Raw genomic sequence first — 18997 nt, forward strand, 5'->3', positions numbered from 1 at the left:
TATTTTTGCGGATAGAGTAGTGTCAATCTTTATTTCTCTCTGTACTTCCCTGGTCCCCAATTTTACAAGTTCTACTTCCTCCTTGTAGGGTAGGATCTATTTTTTTATCTTTTTTCACCAATCTGAATAGCTCACTAGGGATTTCACAGTCTTCTTCATCTTCACATTCATTAACTTCTTCCAAACATATTGGTCGTTCGAAATCTGTCTTGCAACTAGCCTCAGGAACAATTATGCTAGCATTATTATGACATCTGCATGAAATTTGACTCGGATATATTGGGAAGTAAAGAATAAAGAATATGATGTAATGAAACATGCAAAGAATGAAAAGGATTGCCATTTGAGAAAAATATATTTTATTGATTGATGGGATAAGCGAGAAGTATTACAAAAAGTTCAACAGATATTTCTAGGATGCTAATACAAATTATTCCCGGGCATTACTTTGGATTGACCCTAAAAACTACAGGGAGGTCCTCAGCTATCCAATTATCAAGCTTTTCACCAGGTAAACACAGACGGATTCCAGCTAGAAACTTTCTGGGTTGGCTACCCTCATAAATCATATTGATCGATAGTCTTTTCAGAGCTTCGCCTGTCATCCCAGTTTCGATGGTACTAGCTAGTTGTTGCTCTGCGTTGTACATTCCTCCAAATTTGAAAGAGCTCTTCATGGGAGGGAAAAACATGTGTTCTCCGAAAACATCCTCTCTTCTCAGTCTGGCTTTTCTTGCCTTATTCTTTTTCTTCATTTCTTGGCCCCGCTGTTGGTAGGTGGGCTTAAACCCGAGCCCAAAATGGTATCTCTTCATTTCAATAGTTATGGGTCGTATCTTCCCTTGCAGCTCTTTTCCCAGTCCTTTACCGATCTTCACTCCTCTCCCTAGGGTTTGCTTCACTGTCATCTTAGTACAATTTTACAGTGCTGGACGTGGAATTCTACTGCACTCAGCTACGTAGGTTGTATTTATGAATTCCAAAGCCCTGATAGAACACTCCAAGGCGTCCTTATTGATGTCAATATACGGGGTCTCGGACGTCACAGAAGCTATGATTTCTTGCTCAGCAATAACATGGCCGAATACAAAGCTTGCATTAGGGGTTTAAAAATGGCCATTGAAAAAATGATCAAAACGCTCAAAGTATACGGAGATTCCTTGCTAGTGGTGTACCAACTAAGAGGAGAATGGGAGACGAAAGACTTGAAGTTAGTCAAATAAAAAAATTTAGTCCTTGATTTACTAAAATAATTTGAGGATGTCACATTCAAATATCTCCTCCGAGAGGATAATCAAATGGCATACGCACTGTCTACTTTAACAACAATGTTTAAAGCTAGTAAGAGAACGGATATGATGTCCATAAGGATGCAAGTATACGAGTCCCTGACTCACTGTTGTCAATTAGAAGAAGAAATAGATGGTCATCCATGGTACCATGATATTGTGCAGTATATGAGATACCAAACATATCCCCCCGGTGCATCTGAAATTGACAATTAAAAGCTCAAAGAACGGCCCCTGGCCCTACTTTTTTTCCGCCGAAAGTACAGCATAAGCCCTACGACATTAGCATACGATCCTATATCTTGAAAAAATTTCACTCTAAGAAGAGTAAATAAAGTATCCGAGGAAATGACATTTCCAATTTGCATAATTTTTAAGGGTAAATTATGTATTTAGTGTCTAAATTATCAGTTTTGATCTATTTTAATACCTAAACTTTTAATTTTTTAAAACCAATCATAACATTTTGTTTTCATTTTACTTTAGTATTTTGTCATTAAAAATTTAATGTATTTTGTACCTAAACTATCAGTTTTAAGCCGTTTTAATACCTAAATTTTAATTTAAAAAAAGTAACATAAATTTTAAATGGGGTATTAAAATGAAACAAAAAGTATATTTTAGGTATGATTTTGAAAAAAATAAAAGTTTATGTACTAAAATAAACCAAAACTGATAGTTTAAGTACTAAATATATAATTTACACAATTTTTAATTTCTTCTTTGGACTACTTTAATTGTCCAAATTATTAGGAATGAGCATTTGATTGAGTCGAGAAAAGAATTTAATTATTTGAATTGATGAGTCATATTTTATAACTCAAATTTGATCTAAAACTTTTCGAATCGAATTTATAAAATTTGATTTGATTCAAATCGATTTGATTCAAGTTGTTTGAGTTGTTGTTTATATTTAATTATAAATATTTGCGATATTATGATACAATTTTATTTTAATTTAAATGATTTTTATAATCATATAGAATACATAGATATTTTTCTATATGTGAATACATATATCGTACAAAGTCAAGGAACTTGACTCAATCTTGAGAACCAATCTATTAATTACTATAAGTTTCGAGTTATTTGAATTTCATTTTATAATTCAACTTAAAATTAAAATATTTTCGACTCGAATCTAATCAAATATTTTTTGAATAGAGCCCAATTTTTTCACCGTATTATTTTTCAAACTAATAGTTTTGGTCCGTGAACTACTTGCTCCAATTGGACTTGTTTAAGGCTTATAAAAAATACTGGGATATAACAAATCTTATACTTTTTGACATAGTACAATTTTCCTTTTCTCTACATGTGAGATATTTTTTTGATTTTTCACGTAAATTTTATTGTTCTTTATTTTTCTATTCAATTATATTTGTTTTAGTTAATCAATATGATAATTATAATAATTTTAATAAAATAAAATAATTTATAATTTAATCGGGATTAACCGAACAATATTTATTTTTTGGTCTATAAATACTAAGATGATATGTTTTGGAAAATCTATAGTAAGTTAAGAACAGGAGAATGGGTGAAAGGAGATATCTTTGTGTCAAGTCAAATTTGATCAAAAGTCAAAGAGTTATAAAAAAAAAAGTAATATCGTCTTAATATATTTAAAATAAATAATAATTAGATGTTGTCTTAATGTAATGTTAGTTTTAACCTAATAAGTGGCATCAATGATAAAAAAAACATTACTTTTTCTTTGGAGATTTTTTTTTTCAAATTCAAGTACTAAATTATTTTTTTTCAAAGTGAAACTCCCAAAAAATTGTCTAATTCAAAATTCATTCAAATAATAATTAAAATATGATTTAATAAACTACTAAGAATACAAACTACTATTTATACCTAGTAGGTATCCATTATAAGTCAGCATATATATAATAATACAAACTTATTTTAAATCTATTTATATCAAAGCAACACAACATATAATTATACATGCCAACTAGTAATATCAAAACTTCAAAAAGAAGTCATATTGATACTGATGAGACAATCCTCAGATGATGCTAATTAAACTCCTTACTCCTAATGCTTTCCTTTACCAACATGTGAAACCATCACACGCTAAATATACAATTAGTGAGACATTATCATAAACAAAGTAAGACATATCGTTATATAAAGTATCATATACATCATAATAATGTAAAATCATATAATGATATGTAAACATATAAAATAGACTTATTTAAGCCTTTCCTTTTTCTTGCAAAACATCAGTTCACAAGTATCATCTTTAACCAAATCAACCTTTCAGATTCATATAAATCATAGCCCAATGTATATCAAATGAGAATGCAAGGTACATGAATTAGATGAGTATGTGCAATATGCAATAACTGAACATAGATAATATACACCCTTGGTGTCAGGATTACACGAATGCACTAATACAAAATAAAAGTGCTGTAGAACACAACATTATGTATAAATAATCATGATGGTAGTTCACAATGTCAAAACATTATAAACCTCATAATACACATATAGAGCTAAGAGTACACAAATGTATTAATACATGATCAATTGATAATAACTCCACCTATTTACATGTCAATTGTACCAATAACTCTCAATGCACATACAATGACCTTTATATCAAAATCACATAACTTTCATTCATGAGAAGTATCCATAAATACATATATATCAAAATATCATACAATAGTATATTGAACAATTGATACCTGAAATCATGCAAATATCATTCAATAAAATATTATGAAAATTTATCATATTATGATTCAAATCTTTTTCGTTCCAAAACAATTAAAGTTGGCTCATCGCAAGCCGTCCTAAAACAATTAAAGTTGGCTCATCGCAAGCCGTCCTCATATCATACATACTAGTATAAGTAATAATGCACTCACCTATAATGCTCCATAGCGTACCTTTATTTTTTATATAACTTCACACTTATATTTTTCCTTACCTTTAAGCTTGCTTGTATCTCGATTTAGATCGCGATCTACATAAGCATCATTTACATAACACATACAATTTCAAAGTACATGTTAGTATCATACTAGCATAGTAGGCGCAAACTAGCATAAAAATTGCTAAAAAAATTCTTCTGATACTTTAAAATAACATCAATGTCAACCTTAACACTTTAAAATAACACTTCAAGTCTTTTACTATTCATATCAACCAATAGTTCACACGACATTTTCAATTTCACAATTCAACCATTAAAATGAACTCTTTTAGAATTCATCTCAATATTTCCTAAATATTCAAAAGGTCCCTTGCCAGTTAACATTAATTCAATCTTCAACAAAATAATCAAACATTCTAATATTTCATTCAAGCATAGTACATCAGCTTTTAAATAATTTCCATTTCAAGCTAAACTTTCTATAACTTGCGATTTAGTCCATAAAACTTTACAAACTTCCAAATTGGTCCAAACAACGTTTTAAAGCTCATAGAATCATCCATACATTATTTCTAACCTTAGGGAAAATTTTCCATATTTATCCTAATTTTTTTTTCATAGTGGTCGAATATGGTTGCCATGTATATAATTTCCAACTTGATTCAAGCATGAATTCATCTCCTAGACATTATTTTCAATAAGCTACAATCAATTCCGTATCAATTTCAATTCAAACATATAAAATCAATGAGAACCCTAGCTTGGCCGAACTTTAATGGCATTTCCTATTGTTTTCATCATGTTTCAAGCATGGAAATGAATCAAGAACATTGATTTCATCATAATCCAACCTTAAAACAAGAAAACTCAACCTCCCCTTCATTCACCCAATTCATAAACTTAGGATTTCAAGCAAGGAAAGCATGAACAAATGATACCAAATGATAGAGAATTTCAAGGAGATCAATTTTTTATTTTATGCTTTCATTAAAAAAAAAACTAACAATTTGGCTTGAAAATCAAAAAGAAATTTTTTTCTTAGCTTTTAGGAACTCACAACAATGGATGGGAAAACATGAACAATTCTTGATTTTTCTAACAGCAATAAAAAAATCTAATGCCATTTGTCTTATAATTGATTAAAATGAGTTAAAAATTCATTTATTGTCTAATGACCTTTTTACCCTTAAAATCTCATGGTAATTACCATGCCACATATTCACTTTATTCATCCTAAGGTAAAAAACGAACCAACTATTTCATGACTTCCAACTTTGCCCTTGAGGTTTTCTTGAAATTACAATCTCGCCATTTTAATCCAACGGTCCCAATTTAATATGAAAAATTAACTTAAATCCAATGGTTCATATTAATTTCTACTAATTTTAAAGCGTCAAAATGAAATTATTAACCTTACTTTATCATCCTTCAAAATATCTCAAAAATCCGATTCGATCCCATCATCTGAATATTTTTCCGAACTTCATTGCTTTATAGCCATTAATACAAACTCCATAAGAAAAATCTAGGTAACACAAAAATTTCTTTCTTGAGGTAAACTAACCATTTACGAGGTTAAAACACATAAATTTTAAAAATTAAACTTTGGTCCCTAAACTTTTCCAAGTTTATACTTTGGTAACTACTCTTTCAAATTTTACAGTTTGGTCACTAACCAAAATTTAGGATATTAAAAAATAAAAATACCATTAATTATTAGTATTATTTATTTAATGAAAAATAGGTTATATATAGTTTTAGAATATTATTATTTATTTAATTTGCTATTTTATTTTCTATTGAAACTACAACAAAAAACCAATCAAAATGGATGTCCATGTATCAATGAAAATAATGATAATAAGAATTCACAAATACTGGAAGGAGGGAATAAATATACTTTCATAACTTTCCATACAATTAACATTTTAATCATTTGACTGTCAAACATCAATATAAATATATTTGTCATATATGTAAAACTATGAATCATTTTGATTTTTATCATATTACTCTAAAACATTTCATTTATCGATGTATAATTTAAATGAATAGAATATAAAATACGACCGTTAAATTATTGAAATATTAATCTATGTAAAATTATGAAAAATATATTTAATTACTTTAACTTTATACTAATTTAAGTGAATCACACCTCATATATGATTGGAGTAATTAATGAAAGTATAACTTTAGAGATTCTCTTCTATTTGATGAAGCGAATGAAATAAATAAACAAGAATAAAAAAGGGTAAAATCAATTTGCTCTCGAACTTTAAAAACCAATTTAGGCCATATGTATTGTCATCAGCCACATCACCAGCCATAGTGGATTGTCACGTTAGCATCCTAAAGTGTCACATTAGAATCATAACTATCAATGATGGAAACCATTGGTCAAATGACCACATTGAGTTGTTTTTCTAAATTCGAGGGTCACACTGAGTGCAAAAAAAAATTCGAGGGCCACATTGATGTTTTAGAAAAGTATAGAGGCCTCAGATACACTTTCACCAAATATTTATAAAAAATGTTATCTTATAAACACTTCAAATTTTAAAAAATATTTAATGAAATGGTTATATTTTAAATTACATGAATTGATTATATAGATTTATATAAAATATCTATTTATTTTTCTACATAAATCCGCTATTTTTGTCATACATTTCTACAAGATTAATATAATCAATATAGTACTTCCAAATATTATTTCACCGAATCATTTCTTGAGCGGCATCGTGAAAACACTATCACGTCCACTTGGTACTAATTCTTTCTAAATTATTCTAAAGCAAATTTCAACCATTAATTTGTATACCTTATCTCAACTTCAAATTTTAATTTATTTTTTATTAAATTTGACCGAATAATCACTCATAATATCGAGTAAAACATGGGATGAACAATCTCTAGTTATTTTATTTTGACTGAAATTAAAATTATATCTTCTATCAAGATGTTTAACATATATATATATTAATATTCGACACATTAATAACATATTGTACGATAATATTTCAATAAATAAATTAAATAATGATATGTCAAAAAGTAAATTTATTGTTTATTTATGAAGTTTTTTTATCACACGTGAAATAACATACATTATACATTGCCAACTGTATTCAATATGAGCTGTATATAAGAGCCAAATTAAATTGACACAACAGCCTAAGAAAGAAATTTGATAATCCTAGTTAATTATCGGTAGTCGGCACTTTTTAATGGTTCAATTATTTGTCTCTTCTAATAATTGTCAATTTATGGTAGCTGTTAGAGAAAAGGCATCTGTCTTTGTCGTCCATGGAATATTTTAGATTTCAATAAGGTTGTAAAATCAGGCAATCGGACTTGTTTCAGTCGGATCTTAGCATGTTGGGTAAAATCGGGTACATGTCAACTCAGGTTGATTTGACACTAGATTCACACTGGGTTCAGGTCAGGTCATTTTCAGTTCGGATCGATGTCAGTTCAGGTCAAAACAGTTTAGGTCTGAAGCAGATAAAGAACATGTTAATTCAGGTTCGAATGGACTTCAGTCAGATCTCGTTTAGAACAGGTCACATCATTGACAGATAAAATTCAGGTCGGATGTTTACTGGATAGGGATTGAGTTCAGGTTGGGTCATTTCTATTTTTGGATTAATTATTTTGTTATCTTTCGTGACTGTTGAATTGCAAGTTGTAATTGTATATGATTTCGAGTTAATTAAGACAAATAAATATCATGGATCAATTTTGTAAAAAATATAAATTTAAGGATAAAATTGAAGAAATGTAAAATTACAAATAAAATTTTAGAATAAAATTAAACAACACACATAGGTAAGGGACAATCGAAATAAATTAAAAATGTGAGGTTTAAATTAATATAAAAATGACTAAATTAAACACATTTAAAAAGTTATGGGCTAGTTACAAAATATAAATAACAACTAACAATGGGGCAAATGAAGATGCAAATATAAATTCAAAGACTAAATTGAATTCATATAAAAGTGAAAGACTTAAAATTGAAATAAATTAAAAAACACAAAAGGATTAAATTGAAATAAATGTAAAATGTGAATAAATAATGAAAAATATAGTAAATTGCATTTATTTAAAAAATTGAAAAAATAATAATATATATATATATATATATATATATAATATAAGTTTATATATAAATTATACATATAAACTATATTTATTATAAACTATATAATTATTATAAGCTATATATATAAATTATGTTTATATGAACTAAATATATAAACTATAAATGTAAACTATATATGTATAAACTATAAAAGGTATATACTTTATAAACTATAATTTATATAATATATATATATATATATATATATATATATATATATTATTCAAAGTGAGTGGTGGGAGAACACTTTTTTAAAGAAATTTTTTTTTGTGTGAAAAATTTGATTTTATTTGGGAATTTAGAGGGAAATTGAGAAATTTTGAGAATATAGGGAAATTGAGAATTTAGAGGGAAATTGGGAAATTTAGAGGGATTAGAACAATTTGGGAAGTTGGAGCCAAGGATAGTGTCCAACAAGATATTTTGGGTTAATTAGGCTCATGCTCTTCCAACAATAATCATTTTTCCACTTGTTCTTTATTTTTATTTCTTTCATTTTAGTCATAGTTTAATTGTAAATATCTTCTTGAATTTTCAATTCGATGCAATTTAATCATGTATTCATTCTATTACTTTTAATTTTCTATATGTATGTATATAACTATATATGTATAAACTATATAAAATATATAGTTTATAAAATAATTTATATTAATATAGTATATATACGTATCTATAACTATAAGTAATAGAGATATATATATATATATATATATATATATATATATATATATATATATATATATTATAGAAACACTATGCATAAACTATATAAAGTAATAAAGTATATAGTTTATTAAAAAAAACCCTAAACACTAAACTTTAAACGATACACACTAAACACTAAACCTTAAACCCTAAACCCTAATATAAATAGACTAGCACTAATGCATATATATTTGTAATAAAAAAGTGGGCTTATGTATTCGGTCTATGTAATCTAATGTAAATGGACTAGCACTAATGCAAATGGATTTATTTTTGGGTTTTATTATTAATTATTCATAACAACAAAATAAATGGGCTATTAATGTGAATTAACCTAACATGCAACTAAAATACTAATTATGCAAATGAAATTAATATGACATGTACTACTATTTATGAACCATATAATATGCAATGTGACTTACTAATTATTTAACAACAAATTAATCATGTTTTATATAATTTACATTTAAATAATTTTATTAATTTTATTAAATAATTTTATATAATATGTATATAAACTATGTATAGTATATATAATATATATATATATATATATATATATATATATATATAAACTATATGAAGTAAATTACTTATATAGTTTATAGAAACCCTAAACCCTAAACCCTAAATCACAAACCCTAATATAAATGGATTAGCACTAATACATATATATTTGTAATAAAAGAGTGGGCTTATGTATTGGGCCTATGTAAACTAATGTAAATGGACAAGCACTAATGCAAATGGACTTATTTTTGGGTTTTATTATTACTTCATAACAACAAAATAAATGGGTATTAATGTGAATTAACCTAACATGCAACTAAAATACTAATTATGCAAATGAAATTAATATGACATGTACTACTATTTATGAACCATATAATATGCAATGTGACATACTAATTATTTAACACCTAATTAATCATATTTTATATAATTTACATTTAAATAATTTTATTAATTTTATTAAATAATTTTATATAATATGTATGTATAAACCATGTATATATATATATATACCAGCTAGATCAAAATGATGATGTTTTGATGAGTTGTCTATGTCAACAATAGTTAGCCATGTCGGTAGCTATTAGCCATGTTATCGTGTTGTTAATGATTCAGTGATATAATTGAAACAAAAATCAAAGTTCAATGTTATAATTGGTAAAATTAAAATTTCAGTAGTATAAACAATATAATGTCTAAAGTTTGGTGTCATAAAATGTAGTTTACCCAAAAATGAAAAAAATAATAAAATGTGGACCCTACGCAACGGTAGCAACTCAAGCATGAAAAATGCACTCAAGTGGGAAAAAACAAAATTAATTGGAGAAAAAGTAAAACCATTCAAAATGCTCCATTTCTTGTTAATTTCGGCGCCGAAATTTCAAATTTCCCAAACCAAATTCGAATCACGAGGGAAACCCGATCAAAAAACAAATCCAAACTCCCAAATTTAAATCCACTTGTTGTAATAAAGTAATAAAGGATTAGATTTAAATCATAAACCCTAAAACTGGTAAAAAACTAATTACTTAACACTTAATTAATCATGTTTTATATAATTTACATTTAAATAATTTTATTAATTTCATTGAATAATTTTATATAATATGTATGTATAAACCATGTATATTATATATAAACTATATATATATATATATATATATAAACTATATAAAGTAAATTACTTATATAGTTTATAGAAACACTATGCATAAATTGTATAAAGTAATAAAGTATATAAATTATAGAAACTCTAAATCCTAATCATAAACCCTAAACTTTAAACCCTAAACCCTAAATCCTAATGTAAATGAACTAACACTAATGCTTATATATTTGTAATAAAAGAGTGGGCTTATGTATTAGGCCTATGCAAACTAATGTATTGCCAAAATTATTTATATTAATAATGTAAAACGTTAATATATATTACATAATAAATACTTTCATTATTAATATTATTTTTTCTTTATATAAATTAAACTATATAATTTATATAAATTAAACTATATTAATTTTCCTTTGCATTATTAATCATGTTTTATCTAGTATACATTTAAATAATTTTATTAATTTTATTAAATAATTTTATATAATAGGTATATTTATTAATTTAATTATCATAATAAATATTTTATTATAAAATTTAAAAAGTAATTATATTAAATTTTTAATACATCATAAACTAAAAAACTCATAATTTTATTAAAATCTTATAATTTCGTCCATGGTAATATATAAGTCAGGTAAATATCAGATCAGGTTGAAAACAGGTCAGGTTGAAAACAGGTCAGGTTGAAAACAGGTCGGGTAATACCAGTTATTTACCAGGTCAATCTCGGTTTCGGGTTCATATCAGTCGGATACAGGTCGGGTTCGGATCCACAATTTCCAGGTCCAACTCGGATTTAGGTAAACATCAGTTCCGACTCGAGTCGGTTTCGGATCACTACAGCGCAGGTTAAAAACAGTTTTGACTCGACTCGGTTTTAGTCAGTTTTACGGGTCGGGTCAACTTTTTACCCACTAGATTTCAATGATATTCTTACTTTTTGGTGGTTTCTTACTATTTGTCTTTATTAGAAAAATAAACGTTCATAATTAAAAATATGTATACTTGAAAGATTCAAAATTGAATGTGAAAAGCATTAAGAACTATAATCATATATAGTATGCTTATGCATGCTTTTTATTTATATTCAGACAATTTGGAAAAGTAAGGTTACATCAAGCTCTATCTTTTGATTTGCCGACAAGGATTAAAACGTATGATTCTTACAACAAAAAGGCTATGATATGCTTTGTTAGATTATGTCTTGTAAATTTGCTTGATTGTTAATTATTAGCTTAGGGTTAGCAACTATTTTATTAAAAGAAAAAAGAAACGTGTAATACTTGATACACTTAAGTATTTGAGTCACATTTATTACCATTGAAACATAAATTTTATATCATCCAATGGCTCTATTTTTATCATCAAATTTCTCTATTTTAACAAATCCTCTTTCACTCTCTGGTTATCAATGCTTTTTTTACCATTGAACTTCTTATTTTGCATGTTTCAGATTTGCAAGGAAAAATATAACTCAAAGCGAGATTATCATTGAATAACTCATGCACAATAGATGATATTTAATGTTGTTCTACATTATCTACCTCCACTGATGAGAAACAAATAATTCATTATAAACTTAAATATCACGAAGAATACAGATACATAAAATTATTTGTATCTCATAACTGGTATAAATTCCAAAAGTTGATGTATCCCAAAACACATGAACAAAAGTATAATTTTATGTTAGAGTGTGAGCTTAAACTTTTAAAATTTTAGGGGGTGAACTTAACTTATAAAATTTCAGGTGGCGAAAAACATTTTCAATAGAAAAATCATAGAAAAAAATATAAATCTATGGCAATTTAAATTTTTATGGAGGGTGACTGCCCCCACCCTCTCGGTCCATCCCTACAAAACTCATCTATGCAACATAAACCCTAAGAGATCGTTTGGTTCATGAATTGGAAAAATACCTTTAGGAATAAGATTATCAGAATGTAACATTATGTGACATATTACTAGGTTTGGAGGAAAATGTGAATTCTATTTTCGTTGAGTTGATTGCATGCCTTTATGTACAACTCACACACCTCATAGTTGCATGTTATTACATATAACAAATTTCTCAACAACCCTACAGTTGTAAGCAATTTCAATTAACCACCTTTACACATCATCATTCTTTCTACCCTTTCACAGTTCTTGACTACCAACAACATTTACATTGCGACGAAACATAGAGAAATACATTTTGGATAAGGGTTTAGTAAAACCATCAACAGCTTGGTGTTGTGCTGGAACATAGTTGACACATAGACTCCTATCAACAACCTTTTCGCGAATGAAGTGAACATCAAAATCAAATTGCTTGGATTGAGAATAAAGGATATGATTTGCACTTAGTGCTACAACACTAGTGTTAGCACTCCAAAGAATTGGTTTATTGATAGTAGAGATATTGGTGTCACTCAATAAAGCTTGTGTCCAAGTTATCTTAGAAGAAACATCAACTATACCCCTATACTCAACCTCTGTGGTGGATCGAGAGACAGACCTTTGTTGCTTATAACTCTAAGAGACCAGATTACCTACAAACTAAACATAGTAACCTGATACCAAGCGTCGATCAACAATGGTGTTTTCCCAATCAGCATTAGCAAATGCCACAACATGGATCGAGAAATAGAGTCAAAAAGAATTTCATAGTCAAGTGTGCCTTTTAAGTATCGAATGATACATTTCATAGTAGCCTAGTGTAACTCACATGGATGATGTATGTATTGAGCCACACGATTGAAACTGAATGCAAAATCAAATCTGGTATGGCTAAGATATAGCCAAACATGAACCATACTCTGATAAGCATATGCATCTTCAAGTGGACAACCAACATCTTGACTCGACTTTAGAGTTACAACCATTGGTGTAGTAATTGGTTGAGCATTCAACATGTTAGTCTTCTTCAATAGTTAAACCATAAATTTCTTCTACCTTAGTACCAGACATTCTTCAGTCCTCTAAACTTCAAGACATAGAAAGTAACTTAACTCACTTAAATATTTTAATAAATCCTAGCACGTAACAAATGTACTACATCATCAATCATTGTTTCTAGATCACTAGTAATGATAATTTCGTCCACGTATACAAGGACATACACATAATGATCATCCAGATCTTTTAGAAGTAAGGAAAATTATTTTAGACCCTTTAAATATGATCTCAAGCAAATATTCTCTAATTTTGGAGTAACAATTCCTTGGAGCTTATTTTAGCCAATATAGAGTGTTTTTTAACTTGCGCACAAGTGTTGCACCATCTACTGATTGTTGTTCAAAGTCAGGAGGTTGTACCATATACACATCTTCCTGAAGCTCCCCATTTGGGTAAGTGTTGTTGACATCAATTTGTCGCATCTGCTATCTATTAATCACTTCTAGAAAAAAATATTAATAATTGAGGGCTTTATAATTGGGCCAAATGTGTCCTTGAAATCATGACCTATGACTTGGGAGGATCCCCTGGCTATAAGGTGAGTTTTGTATGTAACACCTTAATCTAGTTCGACCTAAAGATCCATGGATTAAGATGTCACACGAGACCATTGAAATGTCTAACCCAAAAATTTGTTTTAAAACTTGATAATAGAACAACTGATAAAAATCCATTCATAGTGAATAAGATATAACATGATTATAATTTGAGTTACAAAATATGGGGAGCTCCCAAAACATCCAAAATAATAAAAGTATTGAGTTTAAAAAACAAAGTTACAACTTAATACACAATGGTCTATAAAGCAATACATGCACTCTAAGAATAATCCAAGACGTACTCTGGGTGCCTCGGCTGATCTGGAACTATTTTCGATGATAATACCCTGCTACTGATCACCTATGAACATGCACACAAAAACATATTCCATACGCTGAGCTTACGAGCTCAATGCCACACTAATAATTGTATTGTACTACATACATTCATTAAATGAGCATATAAGTGGCATAGATATAAAGACATTGATATATTAATCTAACATGCTAAATTAGGTATTATGGAGTGGCTGAGGGTTCTGTATCTCGGAGCTCACACACCCCTCTAGCCTTACTGATAAATTTGACTATCTAGGGTGAATCCTAAGGTACATCAGAAACGTACACTCACCAACTTACTCCGTCGAGTCTTGGGGCATCTATGCCCAGTTGGCTACTAAAGTGCCTTGGCGCTGAAATCCACTTACTATCATGTTCTGCTAAAGAGACTCGGGTGTCTTGATTGTTTCTCAAATGTCAAACAAGGTTAGTTTTATAATCATAGTTGTTAATGTTTTTACTGTTATGATATTAATTACCGTTCTCACTTGTAGTTTTATCTACTATTATATTGATGTATTTAGGCCCTCAAGTCTAATCTTTTAACCATTGAATTAGTTTTGATTTCTTCCACCACAAAATTTTCAAAGGCCAATTCACCCCTCTTGGTGGTTTTGGTTGATCAATAAAGCTAACAATTGGTAATAGAGCAGGTCTCTATCGATGACCTAACAACCTTAAGAATATCCTAGGAGCACTCTATCAAATTTTACAATCAACTGAGAAAGATGGCTTCGAGTTCCGGCTAATATTATCTCGAGGATTTGCACTCCATCACTAGGTTACCATACTTCAGTGGAGAAAATTATTCATATTGGAAGAATATGATAATGATGTTCATACAAGCCATCGACCTTGCAGTTTAGGATGCCATCATTGATGGTTCTCTTGTTCTTTCAAGGAATCGATCAGAATAGACAAGTGAAGATAGAAAGCTTGCCCAACTTAACGCTAAATCCATGCACATTCTCTTTTGTGCACTTGGCCTGGAAAAAATAAAAGTGTATATTCTTTCGCTAATGCTAATGAGATAAGAGAAAAATTGGAGGTGACCCATGAAGAAACTAGCCAAGTGAAGAAGTCCAAGATTGACATTTTCACTCTCAACTAAGAGAACTTCAAGATGAAGCCCAATGAAGATATTAAGACAATGACCAATCATTTCACTTTAATAATAAATTATTTTAAGAACTTTGGGAAGGTTTTTCACAATAAAGAAGTAGTGAGAAAGATGATTGCATCATTACCTACACTATGGGAAGGCAACGCTACTGCCATTGAAGAAGCCAATGATTTGGTGTTGTACACCCTCGATGAGCTCATCGATTCATTACTCACTAATGAGGTGAAAATCCAAAAGAAAAAGGAAGAAGAAGAGAAGAAAGCATTCAAAAAGCAAGTTGGTGTTGCTTTAAAATCCTCTATGCGTAAAGAATGCAATCCCGATGAAGAGGATGATGTAGAAGATGAATAGATGGCCAAGCTCTTCAAAAGATTTAAAAGATTCATGTCATCGAAAGATAAAGAGATGAAGCATGAATCGAAGAAGGAGAGGATCCATTATATGTTATCATTGCCAAAAATCGGGACACATCAAGTATGATTATCCTCACTTAAAGAATAAATGATCAAGCTAGCCAAAGAAGAAGGCTTTGTGGCTACACGGATTGATGAAGACGTTAACGATGATGAAAATGATGAAGTAGCCAACCTTTACCTCATGGCCATCCAAGAAGATTCGAAGGTATCTTCTAACTCAAATGAATTAAATTCATATTCTTTTGATGAGTTACAAGATGATTATGATGAATTGATTTTGGAATTTGAGACCATGAATTCCAAATATAAGAAAATAAATTATAAATTCAAAAACAAAAAATGATTCTCTTTTGAAAATTAAATTGGATTTTGAAAGAAAAAAAATGAAATTTTGAAAAAGGATTTGGAGCTTCCAAAATTGAAAAATGAAAATTTTGATTTGAAAATTAAGCTTGATAACTTAATAAAAAAAGAAATTATTTCTCACAACTCATCAAAGTCAATAATGGCAAAGTGTTCACATTGTCATTATCATGGTCATAATTCTAATACTTGTCCTATTAAGAAAAGAAAATTTTATAAAATAAGACAAGTATGGGTTCCTAAGGGAACTAGAGGCATTAGAATTAACAATGATGGACCCAAAGCAATTTGGGTACCAAAAATCAAGTAAGTATCTCTTGTAGCTGTGTTGGAGCAATGGTGTGCAACATCAAGCTATTTAGAGGCTCTAAAACACACTAATAAAGAACACTTGAATAAATAGAGACCTAAGAAATCAACCATAATTCAAGTGGTAAGAATTTTCGTTTTTCAAGCAATCTTATTCTTCTACATGAGTTTATATGTTTTTGTGCTTAATTGTGTATCCCACAGAGTGCTTAATTGCAATTAGTTAGGGGAGTTAATATTGCATGAATTGTATCTTTGTGACCTTATATGCTTAAATTGATATCTTTTGGCTTAAATTATTTTTGAGGTATGTTTTGCGCCTTGTTTGTTCTAACTAGCTAATTCTTTAAAAGTACATAATACACTCTAGTAAAGTACCTAGCAAAACTTTTTTAAATTTTGTATTAAATTATAATTTTTAAGTGCTTAAATAAGTTTCTAGTGTATTATATAGGCTTAAAATCATTAAGTGATTATTCTGGAAGGTTTTGAGGGTTAAAAATTTAAAAATTGACATTTTCAAGCCTTTGGTATCGAGACCAACATTTTGGTATTGATACCAAAATTCCAGAAGAAATTTTCGGTATCAATATCGTGATTCAATATTAATACCTATAGGAGAGTCTCGAGATCGTATGTCTTAGTATCGAGACCGGGGCCTCTGTTCACGTTAAAAAGGAGTTATTTTATCCCAAAATTACTCATTTTCCAAACTTTCAAAACGTTAAACCAAACCTCACACTCAAATTCCCTCATATTCACTCCAATTGACTACAAATTCGTTCCAAATTCACCATTCCTTCATCATCCTTAGTGGATTTACTTTAAAGGGACTCATAAAAATCCACCATTTTCATCAAAACTTGAGGTATTTTCAAATGAACCTATTTTCTTTATTTTTGAAAATCATGCTTAAAATTTATCTCTAATCATGTTTTTAAATTGCATTTGGTTTTAGAAATGAGATATATGTTGTTTGAACATATTTTCTTTGCATTAACAACATGTTTTATTTAAAATATTTTTCAAAAATCTACTCTTGAGGGTTCCATTTTTTTAATTTATGAGAAAATTGGTTTTATTGGTTTCTATTGGATTTATTATTGGGATACTTTATTCATGTCTTTATTTCAAGAGGATAACCCATTCATTGAATTTCAAAACTCTTATTTTAGGATTGTCCACCAAGTGTTGGACAAAATTCCCAAACAAACATTCCTTTTGTCATAACCACTATTTTTTTTATCAAACATGCCTCGTAGAACAAACCTAAATCATCCTAGGACTAGTGGTACTACTCATCCGAGTCAAACCTCTAGCTCATAATCTTTTGAAATGCTTTCTTTAGGGACCCTAATGCACTCAACCTATTCAATCATTTTTTCCAAAACAAAACCCCTCCGAAACGAGTGTACCATTAATCCCAACTTTCTTATGTCATGGGTTTACCAATTCACCATCTTTGAAACCTTCGTCTCGTGGGATTGGTTAGACTTGTTTAGCATTCTTCCCAAGGTTAATTCAAACATTGTTCGTGCCTTTTTCTCATATGTCATCATTGTCCATGCCGAAAATAACATGAATAGAGTCATTGGGATAGATTCGTACCTTATGGGCAAAACATTTACTCTTAGTCCCTCCTTCATTGATATCTACTTGAATATCCATGATGATGATGGTCCTTTTAAGTCAATGTATATGTTCCAATGGAGAGATTTCTCAATGATATTTGTCAAAAACTATTTTAAAGTGTTTTTAAGCATGAAAAATAATCATAAGTGTTCTTGAGTAAATTATAAGTATTGTATTAAAGCTCAAAACACTTGAATTTTAGTCAAAACATCTTTCAGTCTCGAAACCAACGTGTTAGTCTCATACCAAAGTTTCAGTAGGCTTTTGGTATAGATACTATGGGGTTGGTATCGATATCGGTTGGTGAGTATCGATACTCATATAAAATATATCAATACCAAAGGTTAGCAGCTATAATTTTGACTGTTAGGATGTTCGATCTCAAAACCAGCTTCTTAGTATCGATACTAAATGTGCAAGTGAGCATTAAATGCTCAAAATTAATGAATCCAATGACTTTAATCTATCTATAACGGTTCCAAATAGCTAGATTGATATTAGAAGACATAAAAGGGACTAAGATTAAAATGGAGAACAACAAGAAAGTCAATTGCAATATCAAACCAACATCAAAAGAGTTTTAAAGCTAAGATTGTAAAATTCTTTATGAATACACTTGTGAGCTATATTGGTTATTTTTTTATCGAGTGTGGTTTGGGTGAGTCC

Source organism: Hibiscus syriacus, unplaced genomic scaffold (assembly GCF_006381635.1).
Source record: "Hibiscus syriacus cultivar Baekdansim isolate YM2019G1 unplaced genomic scaffold, ASM638163v2 tig00112505_pilon, whole genome shotgun sequence".
Lineage (NCBI taxonomy): Eukaryota > Viridiplantae > Streptophyta > Magnoliopsida > Malvales > Malvaceae > Hibiscus > Hibiscus syriacus.